General features: G+C 37.3%; 1 pseudogene; it reads right to left on the bottom strand.

The window, feature by feature from the left end:
* Positions 1–7,394: 7,394 nt before the first annotated feature.
* On the bottom strand, positions 7,395–8,023 carry LOC118654422 (annotated as a pseudogene).
* Between the last annotated feature and the right edge of the window lie 4,136 nt (positions 8,024–12,159).

The raw sequence follows: 12,159 nt of genomic DNA, 5'->3' as shown, positions 1-12,159 counted from the left end.
CTCATCTCAGCTATTTGCCCTCCACTGTCCCATCACCTTCCTTCAGTTACTACTCCCCCTTTGACGATCACACTGTAGTCCAGGTACACCTTCAACTTCTCATCCTTCACAGTGGCATCACTCACCCCAGATTCCACTCTCACATTGTGTTTGTAATTTTCTTCCATACAGGCTCCTGTCCAGGGTGACATTAGTTTCTATATGCAGAAGCCATATGACACCTTGACATAGCAATGCCTTAGTTCATTCTACTCTGAAAACATCTATTTTGACTAGTTTTTTATTAAAGTATATTTTTATTTTATTTTTTAATATATTTTTATTGATTTCAAAGAGGAATGGAGAAGAGAGCGATAGAAACATCAATAATGAAAGAGAATCCATTGATGGGCTGCCTCCTGCATATGCCCTACTGGGGATCGAGTCTGCAACCCTGGTATGTGCCCTGATGGGGAATTGAACCGTGACCTCCTGGTTCATAGGTCAAAGCTCAACCACTGAGCAACACCAGCTGGGCTTGACTATTTTCAAACCCCACTCTCTTCTGACTAAAATTTGTGACAGCCTCAAAATTTGGAATTCAAACTAAGAACCTCCCTCTTCTAGGCACAATCTACTTTGCTCCCTTATTCAAAATAAATCAGTCTTTTTTAAAAATATATTTTTTGATTTTTTACAGAGAAGAAGAGAGAGGGATAGAGAGTTAGAAACATCGATGAGAAAGAAAACATCGATCAGCTGCCTCCTGCACACTCTCCACTGGGGATGTGCCCACAACCAAGGCACATGCCCTTGACCGGAATCGAACCTAGGACCCTTGAGTCCGCAGGCCGATGCTCTATCCACTGAGCAAAACTGGTTAGGGCCAAACTAAATCAGTCTTTAACCTCATCATGACTTCCATTCTCAACTTCTCTCCATTTTCCCAGTCTGAAAGTGCCCTCCTGCTTTCACTCTCCTCCCTTGCCAACCTGATCCCCTTAAGCCCTGTAATGCAAACCAAAGAAACACCATAAGACAAATCCATGTTAACTTTCCTCGGCTGCTGGTATTTTTATTTTATTTTTTATTTGCTGCATATCCCATCCCTCCCAGCCCATGTCCCACTCTTCTCAAGCCCTCAGTTTCACCTGTTCTTCAAACTTGAAAACAAAATAATATTTTTTAAACCTTATTTGGAGACTGCATTCATCTCAGTTAATTCTCCATTCTTTTTACTGACAAAAATGGGTAGATTTTGTTTTTTACAACTTTTCACCACACACTCCCTTAATTCTTACCACTATACTGAAATTGGTGTAAAGTATGGCATGGTGAATATAGTCAATAATATTGTAATAACCATGTATGATGTCAGATGGGTACTTGACTTATTGGGGTGATCACATCATAAGCTATATAAATGTCTATTCATCATGTTGTATACCTGAAACTAACATAATATTGTATATCCACTATAATTTTAAAAATTTAAGAAACCAATGGAAGGGTCCTTGTGTAAATCACAGGATTATTATATGACAGCCTCTCCTTCATAAGCTAGTTGTGAGGATGACATGACAAAAACTATGTACACAGTTTGTCAACAGTGCCTGGCTCAACTATTACTTTTAGCATTATCATCCTTATTCTCATTAACAAAGCTTAAGTCCAAAATTTTAGCCTATAGTTAGAGACCCAAACCAGAAACAAAGGCAAGGAGCAGTTGTGGGGTTCCCAGGACACAACATCCTAAGTCAGACTATATTGGCTATCCTTTATCCTGTTTTGTTCTCTGCACCCCCACCTCCATTTCTCTCTCCAGGAAGTTATGATCTTGTCCCCATGAATGACTACATGAGTTTGCCCTCTACCATGGAACTACAGAGTTCAACTGACTTAATAAGGTTCTTCATTACTTGTATACTCCTTTCCTCTTCAGACTCATCTGCCATCACTCTCATTCTTACATTTTATCCTCTGGGTACACTGAATTGCTCATAGCCTCCACATACTCTCTCATGTCTCTTTGCTTTAGCTCAAGCTGTTCTATCTGCTTAAGAAGTTCTCACTCATTCAACAAATAATTAATCATGTCCACCAACACTGTTTCAGGTACTGGGGATACAGCAGTGAAGACAACAGGCAGAATTCACCTAACCTCATGGCACTTATATTTAGCAGGGGGGAGACTGATAATAAGTATGTAAATAAAAACAAATAACACAATTAGAGATTGTGATAAGTGCTATGAAAAATGGAGAAAAAGGCCGAAACCGGTTTGGCTCAGTGGATAGAGCGTCAGCCTGCGGACTGAAAGGTCCCAGGTTCGATTCCGGTCAAGGGCATGTACCTGGGTTGCGGGCACATCCCCAGCAGGAGATGTGCAGGAGGCAGCTGATCGATGTTTCTCTCTCATCGATGTTTCTAACTCTCTCTCTCTCTCTCTCTCCCTTCCTCTCTGTAAAAAATCAATAAAATATATTAAAAAAAATGGAGAAAAAGTACTGAGATAGAGAACAGGGTGTTATTTTCTTTTTAAAAAAATATATTTTGATTGATTTCAGAGAGGAAGGGAGAGAGAGAGATAGGAACATCAATGAGAGAGAATCATTGATCAGTTGCCTCCTGCATGCCCCCTACTGGGGATTGAGCTCACAACCGGGGCATGTGCCCTAACCAGGAATCAAACCATGACCTCCTGGTTCATAGGTCGATGCTCAACCACTGAGCAATGCTGGATGGGCAACAGGTCTTATTTTCAACAGGGTAGACAGGAAAGGCCTCTCTGAAAGGTGTCCTGTAAATGATTATTAGTATTATTATTCTACTCAACCTTCAGGTTTCTGTCTCAGTCTTCACTTCTCCAGGAAGCCTGCTCTCAGTCACCAGATCAAGATAAATACTTCCCTTCTGGACTATCACAGTGCCCAGTGTATGCTACACACAGTCCCTGACATATAACAGAAACCTAGTAGAAATAGGGGTTCTTAGCCAGAGGACTATGGACATTCAGGGGATCCACAGAAAGACTAAATTGCACTCAAAAGTCAGGATATACATGTGCATTCATGTATTTTTCTAGAGCAAGTGTTCATAGGTTTTATCATATTCTGAAACAGTAAATGACCTTATCAAAGTCTAAGACCTCCTGCTAAGTTGATGATCAATGAACCATCAAATTTCACTGCCTCCTTGTGAGCACTGCATTAGCTCTCCTTGAATGAGTTCTATCCCAGAGGTATGTGTGACTTAATGCTAAATTAGTAACCACACTAAATCATTTCTTTAATGTATTTAATGTCCCTTTATTGAGTGATGAAACTATACCAGGAACTATGTTAAGCACAGTGGGAGCTAAAGAGATGAGGTCCAAATATAGAGCATAGGAAAGGCCGTGTAACATTTCCTCACATATATCTATTCCCTTCTATTTGGTCACAAATTCTTGTAAAGATAGAACCCCTTGCTGTGCTTTCCTCTATATCTCCCTTTAGCTCTTAATGTGAACTCATATAGATGGTACACTATAACATACTATTCAGTTCTTGGTCATTGTTGTCAATATACAGTACAGTTAGCTGAATTCTATCATAGCTAGTTAACAATGAGTCTGTGTGTACTTTCAGAAATGTGATTAAATTTAATCTATGAAAGACAACAGCTCAGAAAATACAAATCCTATTGGATTAATGGTGTGGCCCCTTCCTGAAGTAGAATGGTACATGGCATTCATGTTGTGTTCCAGGAAAATAAGTGAGGTTCCTGGGAATGAACTGAAATAGCCATAAAAGTATTTTTAGGGCTAAATATGTTCCCACTAGAGTTCACAACACAGTAAAAGGGCATAATTCAGAAAACAGCAGGATTATTTAAATGAACATGGTTTTCTAGGGGAGAACTCAACATCCAGAAAAAGGCAGGAAGGGTGAGAGATGGTAAGAGGAAAAGGGGGGAAAGGAAAATGTGTTGCAGGTAACCACTAAATATCATTTTGGTCCTCTGTTAAATTGGAAAATAGTTTCATTACAGTCAGTTGAAACTATCTCTGAAGTAATAATTCTAAACTCCGTCCCACCCTCCACCTAACTCCTATTTAACACTGCTCTGGGTCATACCTGGCCTAGCTTTAAAAAAATAACAAATTGCATTCCTTTAGACATGAGTAGTCTTCCTTAGAATAATAATTGAAACATGTCTCAAAATATTTTCCTTTTTATTTCAGACCCTACTAAAACATTAGTTTTATGCTCTCTGTTTTATTAAAAGGCTGGTTGGAGAAATCCAGGAAAAGGGTTATTTAGAGTCACCTTTTATAGAAGTTTTGCAAAATTAGATTATTTAGGAATAAAATTAATCTGAATTTGTGCAAAGTCTTCCTTTTAGAAAAAGATTAAAGAAAACTAATTCTATCAAGTATTACGCACAAATGTAAACTAAATGCTAATAAACTGCTTTAATAAAAAGACTCATTTAAACAAGCTTTAATTAAGAGATATGACTCATTTGCAATTACAATATTATTTGTAGGGAGGTAGGTATAAAAAAAGTGATTCGAGAACTCTTTTTAAAAAAAGAGTTCAATTTCTCTTTTTAAAAGAAAGTTCTGCAGCCTTGCTTTATTGTTTATATGTACATGCAAAGATAAATCAAATCCCAGTTTTTTCCAAATGATCATAAATTCTTATTTTTAGAGGAGGGCTTATAAAAATTAACACTATAGCCCAGCCAGTGTGGCTTGATGGTTGAGTATTGACCCAAGAACCAGGAGGTAAAGGTGTGATTGAAGGTCAGGGCACTGCTAGGGTTGTGGTTCGGTGGGAGGCAGCCAACCAATGATTCTCTCTCATCATTGATGTTTCTATCTCTTTCTCCCTCTTCCTTCCTCTCTCTGAAATCAATAAAAACTAACTAATTAACTAGCTAATGAAAATAAAATTAAAAAAAATTAACACTATGGTGTACACCTGAAAAGGAATATGGAATCTTAAATGTTCAAGGAAGTCATAAGCATCTGTGGAAAACCAAACTTCATATAGATGGCAACATCTCACACCAGGTTATACAAGTAGCTTTCCAACTGTAAGATCCACATACAGGGGATGGGTGTGGCAAATGTTCCAAACAAACAAATGTCTCACTGTATATCCACATAAATTTCTGCAATTCATCTCAAATCTAGAACAAACTATCACATCTCTAGACATTTTAATTCTTTAAACATATAAACCATAGTTACTTTAAAGTCTGTATTTGGTAAATCTATTATTGAGGGCACTTGTGGGTCTTTAATATTTGTGGTTTATCTTATTTTTTGATCATGTAGTCTTAACTCTTTCTATGACTGATTATTTTTGACTGAACATCCAAGACATCATATGTAAAAAATTATAAAACTAATTTGAAGCTTTAAATGATATTATCTTCCTACAGAGATGTTTTATTTTTGCTTTTGGCAGGTACTAATCATCTAAGAGCACTAACAACCCTAGATCATTTTAATCCAATCAGGTATTAAAAGAACTAGATGTTGGGCTTCAGTCTCCATAAGTAGTAGCCTATTTTTGGTTTGCTCTTACACCTAGAATTTTGCCTTTCAGGGTCTCAACCAAAAACTGGGGTCTTTACCAGAAACCTTCCTCTGTGATGGGCTCTGACCTTCAATTTTGCACCCCCCCCACCACCTCTAGAGTTTTAAACTCAGTTCAACTTAGCCTCTCAGCTGAACTCCTAGAATCAAGAAATATATATGACACTGAAGAAAGAAATTGAAGAAGGAACAAAGAAGTGGAAGCATATACCGTGTTCAGGGATAGGAAGAATGAACAACAATCAAATGTCCATACTACCCAAAGCAATCTATAGATTCAACGCAATTCCTATCAAGATACCAATGGTGTACTTCACAGAACTAGAACAAATATTCCAATAATTTATATGAAATCACAGAAGATCCTGAGCAGTCACAGCAATCTTGAGAAAGAACAAAGTTGGAGGAATCATGCTACCTGATATTAAATTATACTACAAGGACATAGTAATCAAAACAACATGGTACTGGCATAAAAACAGGCATATAGCCCAATAGAAAAGAATAGAGAACCCATGCATTTACAGTCAATTAACATTTGACAAAGGAGGCAAAAACATACAATGGGTAAATACAGCCTATTCAATAAATGGTGTTGGGAAAATTGGACAGATACATATAAAAATGAAATTAGACTACTTTCTTACACCATATACAAGAACAAACTCAAAAATTATTAAAGTTTTAACGTAAGACTTAAAACCATAAAAATCCTAGAAGAAAACATAAGCAGTAAAATACTGGATTTTTTTTTTCAAGGCAAAGCCAGCTTTTATTAAGTTTAAAAAATGGAAAAAGTCTTTGCTGAATACCATGTTTATTACTCTGGCTTCCTATGAAGGGGTCCCTTTTAGATCTACCTACCTCCCAGTAGGAAATAAGGAAGAGAAGCAATCTCCCTCACCTGGGAAGTAGCAGCAAGGAGGTAAGACTGATCCACCAAACAGATGGGGTAGGTGGCTCAATGTCAAAGTGGGCAGTGAACTTATATCCCCTCAAGAGAGAACTCAGGTAAGCTTTGAGAAGTAGTATTTTAAGGACCAAACAGCTACTAACTTTTAGAACTTTTAATTTTTCATTTTGAAATAATTTAAGATTTTAAAAAAGTTGCAAAAACAGTACAAAGATTTCTCATAAACCCATCAACCAGATTCCCCTGTTTTAATGTATTCTATAACCACAGTGCATTAAAACCAGAAATTAACAGAGGGAGTTAATATTATTAGATGATAATGCTGTTATTTAATCTAAACAGTTCTAATTCAAATGTCCCTAACTGTCCCATTAATGTCCACTAATATTTTAATGAAAGCAATTCAAGAGCTGAGAACAGCATGTAGAAATTATGACCATTAATGTTATGACCATTTCTTAAAATGTAATGCCTGAGTTGCAAATATAAACAGCAAATATATTCTGTTGGCAAAGAAAAAGCCACAGTGCTAAGGTGATGTGAACAAGAAAATACCTCAGTCCTTAGATTCTAAAAACATATTTGTTCCTTTTGCACTTTATTTCTGCATCATAAGATGCAGATCAATGTGTAAATTTCATTTGGTGTTAAGCTATTAAACTGGCAGTAAAGTCAGCATAAGTCTTATAACCTATGGACTTGTAAAAATTAGAAAGTAGAGAAGGAATTGTTATTCAAGGTCTCAAGAAGTACAATAGAAAGAAAGATTCATTAATATTCTTTCTTATAAAATTAGTAGAGAAAAAGAAATTCGATACTCAAAAATTTAAGATTTTAAAAAAGCGGTTTTCAGTAATTGCTATATGAATAAGATTATTAATAATGGCATATTAATGGGCTCTAATAAAGGGATTATTCCTTTTTTACCAACTTCACCTGATATTTGGAACAAATGAAGGGCTTTGTGATATGACTTGCTGAAAAATCCAAGGTACAAGTCCTTGGGTAGCCAGGCAGACCTGGGCTAAAACGCCAGTCTCCAAATAATTGAAAAGCTTCCCATCAGTGCAGGATGCCTTTACTAAATGTGGTTTCACCATGGTTACTACAGATGTATAGCGCTCCACTACAGGTGGAAATCCAATTTCTAATTGTGTTCTGAAGTATCCGGATCTCTTGGATATTATATTGGATTTTTTGCACCACGGAACAAAATGTTTGTAATCTTCTATTCCTGCTACTACATCATACGTTTCCTGCATAGAGTATCCTATAATTCTCCTCTCTGAATACTCCTTTCTTTTGTTTATTAACGGTGCAGCAATTTTGAAGAAAGTTCTTGCATATATCTCCTTGGGCAAAACTGAGGTATGTAGTGGAAGAGTTCTGCTCATCAGTATACCACAGAAAGCTAAGTATCTGACGTTCCGCGTAGGCCACTGTGCTGAAACTGGGGGTCCAGCTGCTACCGGCGACTTTGGATGACATCCCGAGCCCGAGACTACCTTTCTCAGGACCCTCTGACCGGTTCGAGCTGCCATGATCGTCCAATACTGGATTTCTTATAGCAATATTTTTTTCTGATATATTGCTTTGGGCAAAAGAAACAAAAGAAAAAATAATCAAATGGGACTATATCAAACTAAAAATTATTTGCACAGCAAAAGAAACCATCAAAAAAATGAAAAGAAAACCCACTGAACGGGATAACATATTCACCAATGATACATCTGATAAGGAATTAATATTCAAATTTTATAAGGAACTTTTATAAAACTCAATACCGAAATCAACAACAATGCAATTTTTAAAATGGGCAAAGAACCTGAATAGACACGTGTCCAAAGAGGAGAAAAAGGACCTACAGATGGCCAATAGACATATGAAGCAATGCTCATCATCACTAATTATCAGAGAAACGCAAATTAAAACTACAATGAGATATCACCTCACACTTGTCAGAATGGCTATCATCACTATATCAACAAACAAGAAGTGAGGATGTAGAGAAAAGAGAACCCTTGTGCACTGTTGGTGGGAAGGCAGACTGGTACAGCCACTGTGGAAAGTGGTTACCTCAAAAAATTAAAAATGAATAAAAGTATGATATTTATATGTAAAAAAAATAAAAATGGAATTGCCTTATGACCCAGCAATTCCACTTCTGGGAATATATATCCAAAGAAACCCAAAACACAAATTCAAAAGAATATATGAACCTCTATGTTCATTGCAGCATTTACAACAGCCAAGATTTGGAAGTAGCCCAAGTGTCCATCAGTAGATGAGTGGATAAAAAGGGTGTGCTAGCCATAGCTGGTTTGGCTCAGTGGATAGAGTGTAGGCCTGTGGACTAAAGCGTCCCTGGTTTGATTCTGGTAAAGTGCACATGCCCAGGTTGTGGGCTTGGTCCCCAGTAGGGAGCATGCAGGAGGCAGCCAATCAATGAGTCTCTCACCATTGATGCTTCTATCTCTTTCCCCCTCTCCCTTCTTCTCTGAAATCAATACAAATATGCTATAAAAAAAACAAAACTGTGATATATTTACACAATGGAATACTACTTAGCCATAAAAAAGGAAATTTTACCCTTTGTAACAGCATGGATGGACCTGGAGAACATTATGTTCAGTGAAATAAACCAGTCAGCCCTAACTGGTTTGGCTCAGTGGATAGAGCATCAGCCTGCGGACTCAAGGGTCCCGGGTTCGATTCCAGTCAAGGGCATGTACCTTGGTTGCAGGCACATCCCCAGTAGGGGGTGTGCAGGAGGCAGCTGATCGATGTTTCTCTCATCGATGTTTCTAACTGTCTATCCCTCTCCCTTCCTCTCTGTAAAAAAATCAATAAAATATATTTTTAAAAAAAGAAAGAAACCAGTCAAAGACATTTACAATATGATTTCACTCACATGAGGAATCTAATGAACTAACAAGCAAGATAGAGAGACTCATAGAGAGCAGAATGACAGCTGCCAGGGTTGTGGGTTGTGGGTTGGGTGGTGGGGAGGAGGGATTGAACATAAAAGAAAAAATAGAAAAAAAAACTCATAGACACAGACAACACTGTATTAATTGCTGAGGGAAGGGACTTGGTGGGGGAGGGGGACAGGTGGAGGAGGATATAGTGGGGTTAAATGTGATAGAAGGAGACTTGACTTAGGGTGGTAAACACACCATACAATATACAGATTATGTATTGTAGAATTGTATACCTAAAACATGTATGTTTTATTAACCATGTCACCCCAGTAAATTCAATAAAAATAACCAAAAACAATTGAAAGATGTTGAGAGGAAATGTGGCATGGAATGTTGGGTTCACCTCTCTGGGCTTCTCTCCTCTCTTCGTCTTGATCTATTAATTCTTCCCTGCCAGTTTGTTCGCTAGTATCTTAAAATGGATTTATTTATATTTTGAACATCTTTTTTGTTATTCTCAGTTAAAGGGTTGATCCAAACCAGAAGGACTGACTTATTCATTAGGCACAGTAGACACTGTGCCTAAGGCCCACAGTAGTTTTAGGGGCCCACAAAAATATGTTAATTTTAAAAATAAGTCAAAATAAAAATTTAGGTTGAATAAGGTGTTTTAAAATGTAATTTTAATATGCCCATCATTATACCTATGTAGTCATAAAACACAATATTTAATACACTTTATAGAGGAACAAATTCATGAAGGGAAAAGTGCCTAGAGTTCACAAAAGTCATAAGGTGGCCCTAAAAACAAGCAGTCTGTCATTACTGAAAGCAACATTTCTCTGGGGGCACTTTATTTTTTTGTTTGTTTATTTATTAATTTATTTTGGAGGTACTTTAAAGGCATTAAGACTACTGTAATCATGTCCAAACAACATTTTATACTTTGCAAAGCACTTTCTTACCCACCATCTTGTTTGAGACTTCGAAGAATCTGGTGAGATAGGTAGGGCAGGTATTAGTTTACTATTTTGACACGTGAGGGAAGTGAGACCCAGAGAACTTAAGTGACTTGCCCAAGGTGCCACAACAAGTCAGTAATAGACTCAGGATTAGATCCTACATCTGAGTCTAAACAGTGTTCCAGAAACGCATTGTGCAATATAATCATAGAACCCAATATCACATGATAACCTATTTTCAAAAAAGCTGAGAAAATACTTGCTTACATCAATGAGCATCTAGGAGCCATAAAATCTGAGTTTTAACCCTGGCTCAGCACTAACTTATTGTGTGACCTTGAAAAAGTCACTCTGGATCCTGGCCCTCCTCTCTAAAATGAAGTGCTTGGAGAGCTCAGTCTGAAATCCCCCACCAGCTCCATTTATTTATTTTTAATTGTGTAATGTATTTTTTTATTATTGTTATAAGAGTCCTTTATACATTCAGTGAACCTAACAAGCCAAAACACTCATCCTGAAATTTTTAAAGAATACTTGGAATAAAAAGAACAATTGTAATTCTCTTCATTAACATAAATAGCCTGCCACATAACAGCCAAGAGTACTCAGTCTTCCTTGAAGTAACAAACTAAAGCATATAGAGGAAAAGAGCCCCAGTAATGAAACAAGATCATGTCAGATAAATGCCATTTCTCCTATTATCTTCAGGGTTTCAGAGACAAATCAATAAGTGTGGAGCCAGGTCTCTGTCCACATTGCCACTGCCTTTATTAATATTGCTTTTTTTCTATTCCATTAATATCGCAAATACCAGCAAAGAATTTATGTTTAAACTTTCCCCACTCCTTTGTAGTAAGGCATGGCAGTTTAAAAGCAGAAAGAGTTATATTTGTCTGAGTCCCATATACTTGAATTCTAGAATAATCCTCCACATCAAATCCATTTCCCAGCTAGATCACTGAGTTACTTACATCGCATTTTGATCTAAGGAGAACACAGAGCATACAAGTGGCAAGAACATTCAGGGGACTGGGCTTTAATTGCTGCTACTTAAGGAAATAGTTACATTCAATTCTCCTGGGGCCTGTGTATTATCTACGGTAACACTCCTTTGAGAGGACACCAGGGCTTAGGGCAGTGATGGCGAACCTATGACACACGAACTCATTTTTTTGGTTGATTTTTCTTTGTTAAATGGCATTTAAATATATAAAATAAATATCAAATATCAAAAATATAAGTCTTTGTTTTACTATGGTTGCAAATATCAAAAATTTTCTATATGTGACACGGCACCAGAGTTAAGTTAGGGTTTTTCAAAATGCTGACACGCCGAGCTCAGAAGGTTCGCCATCACTGGCTTAGGGCCTGCCTTACCACAGACATTCATTACATAAATCTGGTAAACCGCTTCCCTCTCTGGGCCTTTGTCTCCTGCTTGTACAAGGAGGAAGTTATATTAATGATTTCTAAGAGTCCTTTTAATTCTAAACATTTATGATTCTATTCTCAATCGGTTTTGTAATGTATGGGCTCCTACAGTCTTTCCCAGTTTTCATGTACCAGAATCACTTATATTCCCTGTGTCATGACTTCACTCAGTGTGCTATATGACACTAGGATGCTAACACAGACTGCCTGACATTTTGCCAGTTGCACTGCCCACATGGGTGGCTATAAAGATTTTAAGATCATGATCTACTGACAAGTCAAGATCCCTGGGGGAACTGGGGTGAGAGTGGAGGAAGGAAAGAGAAACATCAAGATATAGGGCTTCACTTTAAGCAACATGCA

The sequence above is a fragment of the Myotis myotis genome, unplaced genomic scaffold (genome assembly GCF_014108235.1).
Source record: "Myotis myotis isolate mMyoMyo1 unplaced genomic scaffold, mMyoMyo1.p scaffold_m19_p_4, whole genome shotgun sequence".
Taxonomy (NCBI): Eukaryota; Metazoa; Chordata; class Mammalia; order Chiroptera; family Vespertilionidae; genus Myotis; species Myotis myotis.
Note: the sequence above shows the minus strand (reverse complement) of the source record. Positions and strands in the feature narration are given on the sequence as shown.